The following is a 15,656-nucleotide window of genomic DNA, read 5'->3' as shown; positions in this document are numbered from 1 at the left end:
CTGCATCAAGTATTGAGATAGAATCCATGAATATTGCTTGTCAGCTTGTTCTCCTCAGACACTTTGAAAATTCTAACACAGTGAATAGAATTTTTGAAGTTATTTCAAGCACAAGAATATGAGAGGTCATTCGTGTCACTAATGAATTTTGGTTTAGTTATTATTTGGAGAACTGTTAAACAGAAAACAAATGACTTCTATAATAATCATGATGCATTGAGGCATCTTGTGATCAGTGAAATAGTTCACCTCTATGACCTGCCTGTCCAGCTGTTGTCTGCAATAATTATTGGCAAGATTGTGTTTCTGTATGAGCTGCATTATTTGTTACTGATGAAGAACTTTAATGAGCCTGAATGAATGCAGATTGATGAAGGTTAAGTAGATACAAATGTTCTCTTCCCACATTATTCGCCACCGTTTCAAATCCAGGCGTCATGTTCTAATGAGATCACGGAAATAAGTGGCACTGATTGACAGTTTTTGATGTAGTAATGAAAGATGTCAAATAATGCAGTGTTCAGCATTTTCAGCTAAATAATTGGGTTGCTTATGTTGATAAGGCAGCAGTGCCATTGACCTTGGATATATTGGAAAACTAGCTGCACTATTGCTTTACAGCGCTGAGCGACTTATAATTTTACCCTTTTGCTAAATCTGTTGCTGACAAAGTACAAACACAGACTATTAAAAGATGCACCTGCTGGTTTCTATAATTTTGTTAGATTCTTTATTTGCCTCTGGACAAGATACCTTTGGCTGAATACACAAATATCATAAAATAGTGAAACCTACTGATTAACAATGTCATCATGGTTTGGCTTCTAGGCAATAGAAACCTTTCTCAGCACAAGCTGAACCACCAGATAAAATATAGCGGGCGAGAAATACAGATTTGCAGGCAGAAAATAAAAAGAGATTTGATTTAATTTTATTTTTATAAAGCAGAAAATCTACGTAAGTCAGTTTTGGGGTTTTGTACAAATGTATTTGTGGGTAATACATACGACATGGATTAGTGGAACTCTCATGTTTTGAAATTACATACGAGTGATTAAAGGTCATATTTCAATGGTGGCCAACCTGAAGCCCCCGGAGCCACCAAGAATTGGCCCTCCGAACATTCGCATAAGGTCTATAGTATAAATCAAGAAATATTCGATCAAGAACATGTATTAGGTTGGCATCACTGTCTTATTTATTTGTTGTTGTGCACGTTTTTGTGCTGAATTTCAAAGTGACGTTTGACATCCTCCAGTTTGGAAAGTGGCTCTTCAAAATGTCCATCTGCTAGCAGAAGCCATGATATCAAAGCAGCTTGCATTTTTCTACCCCTTTATCATGTTGAAATTCTTCACAGAATTTTTGGTAGGCAAGTGTGGCACCTGGTTTCACAAACAGCTATAAAGTGAGTGACTAATTATTTTGGAGGATTGTTGGCAAAGATAGTGGGAGAAACGGTTCTCTCTTTAAACAGGCAAGACAGTGAACTCAGGTCCCAACATGGGGCGTGGAATCACAAACGTCCAGAGACATGTCGTCAAACTGGCACATTGGTATGATGCAAATTCAAGGTCAAACGTAAGTTATCTAAAATCGAAAACAAACGCTTTCTATTATTCCCTTAGGGGAACATTTATTTTTCAATGTCTTCTCTCTTGTATCTCCTTTATGTTCCAAGGTTGCTCAAGCTGTGGCATCTGTCCTTTTTTATATTGCAAGGTGGACTCCATAGAACCAGAGCAACCGAGAACTGAACATATGCAGTTTTCTGGAATGTTGTTTGAAACTGTTACCTGCTCACCAGTCCTTATCAAACAGTTTTTGAGGGACAGCCGGCCAGTGATTTGCTAAACAGGCAGAAAACAGTGGTAACCTGTGGATCTGCCTCTGAAGTGTTGAGAAAAAACAACCTCTTGTAGCTTTCAGTACCTTCAGACCAATAATATTGCATTTGTTCACATTACAGCATTGTCTCTGAAGTTAGGACTCTGTCAGCAGCAATGTTATAAAGTGGATGTAACATTGGACAATGCTATTTATTTCAGCTGCAGCACACTATTCCCCACCCTTGCTTTTTTTCTATTGCTCCAGAATTATGGAAGGTACATATCAAGATCGGTCCTACCACTATTACATTACTATACTAATTTGCATCCGGTAAACTAATATAGTAACCTTGGGACGTCCTCCCAAAGTGAAGGGCACTATATTAATGTAAATTCCATTGTAATCTGTAATAGGGTTGCTTAAATATGGCCGCTATTTTAAGTCAATTATGTGCTAATGTGGGGGTTAGTATGTTGTATGTGCAACAGCTGTTTTACCCAACTCCGAATCTGTCAAAACGTGTTGCAGGGTTGGCGTGAGCACTGAAAGAAAAGCAACTGGTGGGAATATACAGCTATCACCATTTTCCCTGATTGACTAAGGCCTTAGAAGAAGCAAATCTAGAAAAAGGTGAAAGTTATAGAGCTCTGAAATACAGAAATGCCTCTACATTTTCAGACTCTTATATAAAAGATCGGCAGGTCTTACAAGGTGCCTTTGATGCAGGTAATATATTGATGATTTTTGCTAACCCACATTAGCACATAATTAACTTAAAATAGCGACCATATTTAAGCAACCCTATTACAGATTACAATGGAATTTACATTGATACAGTGCCCTTCATTTGGGAGGACATCCCAAGGTTAACTGTCTCAAATCTGAGGCTATTTGTTTGCATATATGCATTTTCAGACAATATTGATTTTTAAATTTGTGTATTTCATCTGAAGGTAGTCTACTAAATGTTGGCTGAATATAGACATAATAGTAACTCATTTAGTTTAAAATGATAGTTAAACTTCCTTATAGATAAGAAGCCCTCTCTAAATTTCATTTTGTCCATAAATAAATAAATTTGCAGTGAAAAGATAGTAAAGAAGATAAGCAGCCATGGATATGTTCAACACTCCATAACCTGACCACTTTTAGGGAGCTTCAGTGTTCCCAGTCAGAAAAAGTACATTTTTTTCTTCTGCACTTGAAGCACTGCAAGATGCTGCTCTGCATGAAAGGAACTATATAAATACAAGTTGTGTTATTTGTTGAATGAGGCATTAGTGTCTTCAAGTTTGGAATTAAGTAACACAAGATTCTAGTTTAGTGCTGACTTTACAGAAAATATCACTTGAGTTGAAGATGCATAAGTTCAGCTTGTTTGAAAACTGAAGAGAAAGAAGATGAATTACTTATTTCCTTCAGTTTTGCCCCGGGGTAAGAATTCCAGAGCGAGATGGTCCAATTCCTAAACAAAACAAATGAGTATACTCCTGAATTCAGCCTTGCATGATCATCAGGTTGGGCAGAAATTTGGAATCTAAACAGAAAAATTGGCCTTATTTGGAACAGCAGACAGAAGTGCACATAAAGTATTGGGAAAATCTTCAACCCCATTCGTATGAACTGATTGATGAACAGAATGCTACAGATCCCTGATGACTCCTTGTATAGACTAAGGAATGCCTCAGACAATAATATAATTGCATCAAAAATAATTGGTCTAAGAGGAAAGTTGGTATGAATCAGTCACATGACTGATTTACATAGATTTAAATAGGGGTTACTTATTGCCCACATAAATCACATCAATTCAAATAACATAATGAATGAAGGGAACAACGTGACAACTCTTATTAAATGGATTGGACAGAATTTTAACTTACATATCTGTCTAACTGATGAAAGATTATTCATGAAATATTGTAATGGAAAATAAGAAAACATACATATTATATATATGTCTAGCTGATAATTCAGTGATAAAATGTAATAGCTCAGAAAGGTTGTATTTTTTGCTCTTTATTCTGCTTGAAATCAAATGTCTTGCTGATGGTGAATTGATGAAAAACACCTAAATGAGTTTTATGCTTCATTTATACTGTTGGAGCAATTCCGCATTGCTTCCAGTAGAAAAGTGATTAGGAATGGGAAAGCGGATTTATATTTCTGGCTCGCAAATTGCTCTCGCTGTGTTCTGAAGAGAGCAGTGTATATCTGTTACTAAATTGTTGATATGTAGAGCTGCACTACCTGGCTCCAAACACGCGTTAGATTGTGAATGATATTGTACTCCCAACAAACCACCCATGGAATTTTAAACCTGATGTTGTTAAGCTTAAAAGTTCATCATCAAACTGGATTCAGTGCAAAGGGGTTTATGTTGCCACCAATAACATTGATTCCATTCAAAAATCATCCCAAGAGTGGTTTTCGGATCAAGGTTTGAAAAAGAAAATGATGATATTTCAGATGAGACATTAAACCAAGGTCATGTCTGCCTGTTCTTGGGAAATTTAAATATTCCATAAAACTATTTGAAAAGAGAAAGAAGATTATCCCAGTGTCCTGGCAAACAGTCTTCAGGATTAATTTTTGTATTTACTTCACGGCTGTTGTGAGATGTTGCTTTTAGAAACGGTCGCCATGTTTGTCATCATATTAAATCACTACAAATCCATAATTCCCGTTTCCTGTTTGTTTTTATATTTTACAAGAATGAACATAGATATTTTGGCTACCCACGTATAAGCGGAGATTTCGGTGAAAGGACATATGATTAGTGGTTGCAGCTTGATAATGATGGGAAGCAAACATATTTTTCAGAAGCTCAGCCTCACAACACATGTTGGGGAATTTTGTAGATTAGGTAATGAGCGGAAGATATTCTTTATCTCGTGGATCAGCTTACATTATTCTTATCACTTTGGGCAAGTAGTAGCATGTAGGTCCTTCCATTTCCATTCTTAAAAGTTTTATGAAGGATTTAAACTTTAGCATTAACATGACATTTGTATGTTTCTGCTTATTTGTTACATGTGCAGCAATGGGCGATGTGTAATGAGTGACATAATTGTCAGACAAATGATTGAGCTGTGATTTATTTGTTGTTAACCATGGTTAAGTATGGTGCACGATAAGGTCATAAGGAGATCTATTTGCTGACATTCAATGGATGTTAATCAACAATTCATGAGACCATTTTTATGCCACAGAAAATATTCTTTGCTCATTTGTGCCAATTTAGGTAGTGATTTAAGTTTGCAGATTACTTAGTGAATGAAGGTAAGAATATTTGAGTACTGAGTAATTTTGAGAAAATGAAGAAAAGCACATTTCCATCCTTTGGATGAGACATTAAACTGACTGCCTGTTCAGACATTGAGGATCCCATGATTCTACTTGAAACGAGAAGGAAGTTTCTCCCAGTGTCCTTTCCAACAATCCATGGCTGTTGTGGGAGATTGCTGTGTGCAATTGTGCAATTGCCTGCAAAAATACACCATCACTCCATTTCACAATAATTCCTGTGAAGCACTTTCCTTGATAAGGGGCTATAACAAATGCAAGGATTATATTTTTATTATTTTGAGTTTTTGCAACAGTCAAAACTAGAATGATATTAATACATAGAGATTAGATAATGTTCTTCTTAAAAGTCAACAAATGTGCTTTAGGGTATTGCATCAAAATATTGAACATGGAGTTGCATAATATTTCTAATAATAATAGACATAAACATATTAATTTATGTTGTACCTTCGGGTTAAATTGAAGGAAACATTTGGAATATTTCCAGGGATCGTTTAGTCTTTTGTGCTTGTATTTTGTAACAACTGACTGTGATTGTGTTTGAAAGGAAAAAATTAATTAGTCTAAAGTGAAGATGATTATTGATATTGCAATATCCATTTTCTGTTGCTCATAATATGGTTGACTTTTCTAATACTTACCTTATACAGATGAAAGTATTTCTAAATTCTCCTTGCCGACATTCTTCGTTGTTCATGTTCAGGTTTGACACAGTGAAGTTGCAAAGCAATTTGTTAGCCATTGAATGAAATTGTGTACATTGTGCTTTTAGATTTTTTTTCATATTACAACCCTTCATTTGTGTGTTGTGGGACTGAGCTGCACTAGCCCAAACCGCTCCATAGACCATTTTGTCTACTTCTTTCAGAATTCTAAATACATCAATCAAATCACTTCTCAGCTCCAACGAACACAACACAACCTATCCAAATTTCCATTGTAGGTGGTCTCCTCCTTCCATCCCTGTTATTGTTCTTATGAATCTACATTGTACTTTTTTCAAGCCCAGTACGCCCTTGAATAGGCCTTGGAGAGGGTGCAGGGAAGATTTACCAAAATGGTACTAGGGATGAGGGATTTTAGTTATGTGGAGAGATTAAAGAAACTGGGATTCTTCTCCTTAGAACACAGAAAGTTAAGGGGAGATTTAATAGAGGTGTTCAAAATTATGAGGGGTTTTGATAGAGCAGATAGGGAGAAACTGTTTCCACTGGCAGGTGGGTTGGTAACCCGGGACATAGATTTAAGATAATTGGCAAAAGAACCAGAGGGGAGACGAGATTTTTTTTACACAGAGCTGTTATAGTCTGGAATGCACTGCCTGAAAGGGAGGTGGAAACAGATTCAATAACAACTTTCAAAAGGGAATTGGATACAACGACAACAACTTGCAGTTATATTGCGCCCTCTATGCTGGGTGGTGTCTCAGAGCACTCAACAATGGTGGCCCAAGGCCGAGCCAGGGGGAGGGGGAAGGTGACCCTAAGCGCGGTCGAAAAGAAAGATCTTCAAGCGTGACTTGAAGATGGGGAAGGAGGAGGCAAGGTGAAGGGGTTGAGGGAGGGAGTTCCAAGGTTTCGGGGAGTAGTGGCTGAAAGCATGGGCGCCGATGGTGTAGTGGAGGATTCGGGGGAAATGGAGGAGGCCGAACCCAGTAGAGCGGAGCCAGCAGGTACAGCTGTGGGGAGAGAAGAGGTTAGAGAAATGGGGGTGTCGAGGAATAGAGGGATTTAAACACTAGAATGAGGATCTTGAAATTGATCCGCTCTGTGACAGGGAGCCAGTGGAGTTTGGCAAGGACTGGAGTAATCGGGGTACAGAGTTTGGTGAGGGTGAGAATGCGGGTGGCGGAGTTTTGAATGAGCTGGATTTTGTGAATAGTGGAGGAGGAGAGACCGGCGAGGAGGGAGTTAGAATAGTCCAGCCAAGAGGTGACAGAGGACAGAGGCATGGACAAGGGTTTCAGCAGCTTTTGGGGTGAAGCATTGTCAGAGACTGGCAATGTGGCGGAGGTGGAAGTAAATGGTGCTGGTCAGGGGTTACTTGAAGAGGAAACATTTGGACGCTCTCCTGTGCTGTAATATTCTATGATTCTATGTGTTCGTAACTTTCACAGATTAATTTGAAACAAATTGAATCTTTTTCTGAAGATAAAGGTGGCAGTTAATTTGTGACAGTGACATCCCACAAACAATGAAATGAGCAGACAATTCATTTACATTTGATGATTTGAGATATTTGAGCTATAAACCAGGAGAAAGACTACACTATTTTACAATATCTATGGAAGGGGCAGACATCTGAAATATTCGGTTGTCAGCCAGGCTTAGTTAGTAGCACTGTTGCCCCTGAGCTAGATGGTTGTGGGTTCAAGCCCCACATTGAGCTCACTGATTCGCAGCTGGGGGAATAGAGTGCTGCGTTGTCAGAGGTGCATCATCCTTTGCATGAGATGTTAAACCGAGCTCCCCATCTGTGCCTGTTCAGGTGGGTGTTAAAGATCCCGCAGCCCTATTCGAAAAGAGAAGTGAATTACCCTCTCCTAGTCAATGTCCTGGCCAACAATCCCCCCAGATAAAATTGGTCCCTCGGCTGTTTGTGGAACATTGACACGTGCAAATTGGCTATCGTGTTCACCTTCAAGGTATACAGTCACTGCACTTTACAGTAAACTCGGTAAAGCAATTTCAGACATCCTCCTGACGTGAAAGGCACTATATTAAATGCAAGGATTATCTTCGAGTACACTGTCCTACACTCTCTTCCTCTTTGCTCCCTTACTGCGGTGAAATAGAAAAATGTCATAAACTCTCTTTCTGTAACACATCCTTTTCCAGCAACTAAATAATGTGGATTTCTTCACTTTTTCAGTCAAGTTTCCTCTTGCAATCTACTGCCTTTTTATCGCCTTCAGCACATCTTAACAGCTTTATTTTGTTTACAGTCTGTTGAAGATTGCGCACTGAGCAAACATGCTCTTATTAGGATCCCGAGCAGGGCAAAACCTTAGGCACGTTTCCTTACTCCACAAGCCACTGTGTACCTAGCAGTAAGTAGGAACCCAATTGTTACTTGATTGGTGGATTGCTTTCCGAGATTAATAATCCCTCCAAAAAAATATGGGTTCACTTAACCCACGGCTGTTTGTCGGACATCGCTGTGGCTACCGGCTGCTGCGTTTCGCTCAGGAAGTGTTCACTTTGCAGTGTATTCTGTGGGGCATTTTGAGATGCCAGTGCTTTGGGACGTCCTCCTAATGTGAAAGGCGCTATACAAATGTAATTTGTTGTTGTTGTCTCAATGACGTGATGGGACGCAATATCAAATGGAAGGATTATTATTATTGCTCTCAAGATGGATTCACCTCTTTTTGCAATCTGTTGATTATTTCATGCTCAACTCTGTACGTACATACCATTGCTCCCATCAGTCGCATACTGAGTAGTGAAAGTGAAGGATTGGAACTCGGGGTTATTTCAGACAAGGTTTGGATTAACGCATTGTTGTGCTATCTGCCAGGGCAGGAACTCAAGCAAAAGAATCTGCTGTGTGAGCAGATTTAGGACACTGACTTTTGAACACAAACCATAACCCACACACAACCTTTAGTGAGTGACTAATTCAGAGGAGGAAGGATGGTCTCAGGGAATGCATCAACCCACAGAACCTAACGCGTCTAGAATGAGGGAATGCTTTTAAAGCAAAACCACTGTACAGTCATTCACATTTGTGCCTGAATGATGGGCTCTGTTTACAGCACTCTTGTCTCTGAGTCAGGAGATTATGGGTTCCAGCCCTTTGGGGACTTTGAGCTCACAGTCTCAGCTTCAATGCAGTACTGGGGGTGTGGGGCTGCATTGCCAGAGGTGCCATCCTTTGGATGAGACGTTAAACCGAGCTCCCTGTCTGCCTGTTCAGGAGAATGTTAAAGATCCCATGGTGCTTAAGTATGTATAGAGTTAAGCATGCAGTTATTTGAAAAGAGAAGAGAGTTTCCTTGGCCAACAATCCCCTGGATAAAATTGGTCGTCCACTTCATGGCTGTTGGCAGGACGTTGCTATGCGCAAATTGGCTGCTGTGTTCACTTACAAAACACACAGTCACTTAGCTTTATATTAAAACCTGTGAAGTGCTTTCAGACGTCCTCTCTATGTAGAAGGCACTGTACCAGATGTGAGGATGGTTATTAATAGTAGAATTTCTGATGCCTCCAATTCTAAACACCTTCATGTGGCCATCTGATGGAATGGGTTGATATTATCTGCCTCCACTACCTCCCTGAGCAAGAACAGTTGACAGAAGGACAAGTGCTGAATGAAGACTTTTGGATTCCTGAAACTTGTCCATCTTGTCACTGTGTTCTGTCTTCCAGTGAATTTCTGACAAGTCAATGTTCTTTGTGACCAGCAGTTAACAGCAAAGTTATCTGCCTTCCAGCAGCTCTGGGATTCCGGAGGTTTCGCCAAGAAACTATTGCAATTATTTCTGAAAATAATAACCTGATTCAGCTTTATAGCTGAAAATACTGCCAGAGAATCGCAAAATGATTTGTAAAAAGCAACTACTGAGGTACCCAAGTGTGGCTGAGATTTATTGGAGTCTTGTAGCGTAGTGGTTCAAGCAATCGCCTCGCAAGCGAGAGGACCCGGGTTCGATTTCTAGGGCGGGGAGAAACCTTAGACAAGTTTCCTCACTCCACATGCCTCTGTTTTTAGCAATAAGTCGGAACCCCGTTCTGTCGATTGGCGGATCATTTTCCGGGGGTAATAATACCTCAAAAAAAATGTGGTCACTCAATCCACAACTGTTTGTGGGACACTGCTGTGCGCAATTGGTTGACACATTTTGCCCACAAAATGCAGTCAATCCACTTTACAGTATATTCTGTGAAGCACTTTGAGACGTCTAAACAATGTGATAAGGCCCTATATCAAATGCAAGGATTATTCTGTAAAAATTGAGGAATAGGGCACTAACAGGATTAGCATTTTTACTAAATATCATGATGATTTGTTGAAACAATATATTTTCTTTACCTGTAGTCTTCCAAGTTTAGGGAAAAATATTTTTAAAAATATGAATTGTAATTCTTTTAAAAAAGCAGCCTGCGATAGCAGATTTGATTGTGTTGTAGCAAATCTGGAACTTGATATAAGCCAAGGAGCTGAAGAAATATTTATTGATGCTCTGCTGGTAATGTTTTGCAAAATGCTGTATTTATATTATTGCCTTTTTTCAAATGTGTTCCTTGTGAAACTGAAAAACAGTTTTTGTAATGTATTCATAAAAGATTTGAAGACAATAATGTGAGCTGTCTTGGTTCTTAACAATCTAACCAATCATGATTGCAAAGGTTATTCACAAATGTAATAATGTGTATCAAATGTATTGAGTGAAACAATTGTAGTTATTTGTTGAATTATTTTTGATAACCCTGAGATTATACAATAGAATATATTAAATCATTTTCATTTCATTTCCATTATACACAAAGTATATGCTAAGTATTGATGTATGAATTCATCCATTTTTGTAGGTTATTGAATTCATAGAGGTATTACTTAAATAGTGCAATAAACAATAATAATATTTGCATCATATAATAATAATCCTTGTATTTGATATAGCTCTTTTCATGTCGGGAGGACGTCCCAAAGCACTTCACAGAACACACACTGTAAAGTGAATTGACTGTATATTTGTGGGTGAACGCGGCAGCCAATTGCGCACAGCAATGTCCCACAAACAGTCGTAGATTGAAAATGACCAATTTATTATTGTTTTTGGTTTTGGAGGGATTATTATTAGGCGTGTGGAGTAAGGAAACTTGCCCAAGGTTTCGACTGCCTGGAATTGAACTCAGGTCTCTCGCTTGCAAAGCGAGTGCTCTAACCACTGAGCTACAGGAATCCGCAATATATAGGGCCGTATCATGTCTTCGAGACGTCTTAACACACTTCACAGAATATAGTGTAAAGTGAATTGACTGTATATTTTGTGGGTGAAACATGCCAGCCAATTGGGTACAGCAGTTTCCCACAAACAGTCGTGAATTGAGTAACCAAATTGTTATTTATTTAAAATTGAACAGATTATTACCGATAGTAAAAAGTGATCTGCCAATCGACTAACAACTGGGTTCCTAGTTACTGCTAGGTGAACAGAGGCGTGTGGAGTAAGGAAACTTTCCTAACGTTTCGCCCTGCCTGGGAATCAAACCCAAGTCCTCTTACTTGGGAGGCGAGTGCTTTAACCAATGTGCTATAGACTCTAAACCAAAAATAAATTATTGTCCTTTGTTCAGTCACTGTCACTGATTTTATAGTACTTTATGTAGTGACCTCATTTTGATTATGTATTTCTTCTTATTTAATGGTTTTGATATAAACACAGGAAATTAATATAATAGTAATAATAATAATCCTTGCATTTGATATAGCGCTCTTCACATCTTCTAGATGCTTTTCGCGTCTCAAAGTCCTTCAGACTATACTGTAAAGTGAATTGACTGTATATTTATGGGTGAAACACGGCAGCCAATGAACCGCACTTCATATGTGGATGATCATGTAATGATCATGTCTTCATCTATAATGGGACTTCATTTTAATTTCCTGTTTGGGGAGGTTTGATGCACCTAAAAAATTTAAACAGGAATTATTACGAGAAAGACTGAACATCTATTCTGTGTTATGATTAGTTGCAAGAGAAATCTAGTGTAATTATTGATCATTGTCTGTTTCCGCACCTACAGTATTAAATAACTTCAACTTGTTGCCTTATAAAAAATAATTCATCAACCTGAACTGCACATACGTCCAATGACATTTTGTGCAGTAAAGGTATACATACTATTGTAATAGAAACTCAAGATAAGTAAGTGTATAAAGGCAAAGACATTTTTTGCACAGAAGGGGGCCAATTTGGTCCATTGTTTCTGTACTACTACTATTTGTTTTTCCAAATCATCCTTTTTTATTCATTCCACTTTCAGCTCTCTCCTCGTATCCTTCGTGTTTTACTGCTCAGGTACTTGTTGAGTTCCCTTTCGAAAGATTTCGCCTCAATAGTCACTTCTACCTAACAAGTCGCCTTCACTTTATCTCCTGAAAAGGTTTCTTCTCCTGCTCACGCCCAATCACCGTGGTGTACCCTGGGGATCCATCCGTGGCCTCCTCCTCTTGCTCATCTATATGCTTTGCTCTTGGCAGTGTCACCCGTGGACACGGGATAAGCTTCCACATGAATGCGGATGACACACAAATCTACTTCTTCAGATGCGACTGCAGGTCCGTCGATGTTCTCTTGGCTTGTCTGGCGGACATCAGGGCCTGAGTGAACAGAAACTTCCCACAACTCAACGTTGACAAGACGGAAGCCAAACTCATAAGCTCCTGTCAACGTCTTCTATCCTGTGGCTCTGACCTCAACCTCCCCAGCCTATCCCTCAGACTTACTGGTTCAGTGTGGAACCTAAGCGTCAGGTTCGACCCACAACTGTCTCTCCTTCCCCACATCCGGTCCCTGATCAGGACTGTCTTCCTCTACCTCCACCACATTGCTCGCCTCCGTCCTTACCTTACCCCAGACGCAGCCGAAACACTCCTCCATGTGTTCATCACCTCCCAACTCGACCTCAAATGCCCTCTTTGCTGGTCTCCCTAACCACCATGCACAGGATCCAGGTGGTTCAGAGCTCCGTCCCCCGCATACTCACCTGTACTAAACTCCATGCCCCCATAACACCAGTTTTAGTCAGGCTCCACTGGCTCCGTATCACCGAATGAATCGATTTCAAGATCGACACTAGTTTTCAAATCCCTTCATGCCCAGGCACATCTCTATCTCTCCGACCTGCTTTCCCCACAACCCTCTATCTCCGCTGGACTGTCTCTGGCCTTCTGCATGTCCCTCGTGCCTTCCGTTCCACTATTGGTGGCCGTGCTTTCAGCCACTGTACCCTGAAACTGGAACACTCTTCCTCTATCACTCCGCATTTCCCCTTCCTTCCCCATCTTCAGGTCGTACCTGAGGACTTTTCTATTCAACCGTGCCTATGGTCTCCTCCCCCTGGCTCAGCATCTTGTTCCACCACTGTCAAGTGCTCTGGGACGCTCCCCTGTGTGAGGGGTGCTATATAAGTGCAAGTTGTTGTTGTTCTAGTAATGAATTCCAATACTTAATGGTTATAAAGAATACATTTAGGTTAGAATTATTTAAGCTTTGATGCTGATTATGAAATGATACATTTCTTAGCATTCTACGTGATCCATTGAACTCTGACAAGTTTCTCTCCACATTAGTGAAGATTTTGAGATGCATCTCTGGTTCCTTCTCAAACGCATCATCTGAAATAAATATTTCAACGGCAAGACTACTAAATATATTTTATTTGAGTTCAATATATTTTAATATATTAAATGTATTATATATGACGTTGAATATATTTATACCAGAATCTTGTCTCTAATGATTTAGTGAGAACACATCAATTGTTGCCAATTAATTGACTAGAATTCTATCAAAGAACCAGCATAGAAATGGTTTACTAAATTTTGGAATCAATGGCTACTTTGGACTGAATTAAGGGTTTGATTCAGAATTACCATAAGGATGTGAGGAGGCTATTCAGCTCATTAAGTCTATTACCATTGAGAAGGTTGCTGTATTAGCTATAACTCAAATGTTGAGCTCATTGGCTTGTTTGCAATACTGATTTCTGTACTTGGCGGCTTGCCTCTTATGCAAATGCAGTATCAACCAATGCATCCACATTTTTTTAAAATTAATTTGCATTATGTTTTTCTGCCTCTGGAACAAAGTTTTAGATGGAATGGTACTATGTCAAATGTGTCTACTCACATAATTTGCATTAATACAAATTGATATGATATTGATATGAACAAATGTTTTTAAGAGTCTGACAGTGGGAGAGGTGGGCACTGAGCTGAGGACTGCTTTGTATATATACATGTCAGGTCTGTTAATTAGCAATAAATGGCAGTTATTTTTAAAATGTAATTAAAGGTTGGGAATGCAATGAAATTTGTATTACTGTTAAGCAATTTTGAACGTAAAATAATCCTTACATTTGATTTAGCCTCTTTTACGTCAGGAGGAAGTCCTAAAGCAGTTCACATGATGTTCTACAATAATAATAATAATCCTTGCATTTGATACAGCACTTTTCACATTGTTGAGGCATCTTAATGCGCTTCACAGAATATGCTGTAAAGTGAATTGACTATATTTCTGAGTGAAATGCGGAAGCCAATTGCGCACAGCTGTGTCCCTCAAACAATCGTGGATCGAGTGACCAAACTTACTATTTTTTTTTTGAAGGATTATTATCCCCGGAAAAGCGATCCACCAATCGACTAACAACCAGGTTTCCTGCTTGCTGCTAGGTAAACAGAGGCTTGTGGAGCAAGGAAACTTGCCCAACATTTCGTCCTACCGGGAATAGAACCAAGGTCTCTTGCTTGCGAGGCGAGTACTCTAACCACTAAGCCACAGGACTCCAAAGTGCAGTGACTGTGTAACTTATAGGCAAAATGTTTCAAAAAGTTTATCAAGCTCAAAACCTAATCTGGAATCCATTGTAGTAAACCCAATTTGGACTGCAGTAGATGCATTGTATTTTTTTCAGCTACTGCTTTTGGAGGTGGTTTTGGGAATGGGCTTTCAATTTGTATCAGTACTCCTAAAACTGGAGTTGTACTACAATGTTGGAAAAAAGCAGAAATCTATGGTAAAAGAGTATTAAGCGCTCTGAGATGCTACCCTGGGAGAAGGGTGCTATACAAATGTCAGTTGTTATCAAGTGATTTATGGTTTGTGTTCCTGGATAATTCCATTAACATTGAAATAATATATCTGCAACAAAACTGTATGCAAAAAACATTTCTTTAAACAGAAAAAAATGTAAATATTTGCAAAAGGAAGCTAAAGAAAAATCTAAAATAGGGTTTTAGCTTTTGGCATTCAACCATTAAGTACGAGGACAAACACTTTTGGAAGTTTCTTTCTACCGTGTGTCAGATCAGTTCTCAACTCTTGGACATCAAGATTTATTTCATAGCATTTCGATGAACTATTTCAACTGAGTTTGGTTTGTTAATTGGATAAATGGCTTACCATGGGTTAAAATCTCTATTTTATAAAAAATCCACATGCACATGAAACAGTATTTATTTAATACTCCTGTTAACTATTGAGTAAAGTTAGATTTTATTTTTTAGCTTGCATGCCGTGCATGCTTTATCAGCAGACTAATTGTCCCAACTCAATTCTTTGTAAATGCTAATCTGTTTATTTGTGATCTGCAAAGGTCATTATGACACCTCATTATTCACTATTAAGGATTAGCCAGTTGTATTGTCTTGTAATTATAAACACATACAGTTGACAAAACACAGAGTGTGTCAGGGCCAGTAAGGTTGGAGGGTTTTCAGATTATTACAATACTAATATCTTTGAGATTTGCCTTTATAAATCTTTCAAACTGTGTTGCTCT

Source organism: Callorhinchus milii, unplaced genomic scaffold (genome assembly GCF_018977255.1).
Source record: "Callorhinchus milii isolate IMCB2004 unplaced genomic scaffold, IMCB_Cmil_1.0 Scaffold4, whole genome shotgun sequence".
Taxonomy (NCBI): Eukaryota; Metazoa; Chordata; class Chondrichthyes; order Chimaeriformes; family Callorhinchidae; genus Callorhinchus; species Callorhinchus milii.
The sequence above is the reverse complement of the archived record's forward strand: the minus strand, read 5'-3'. Positions refer to the sequence as shown.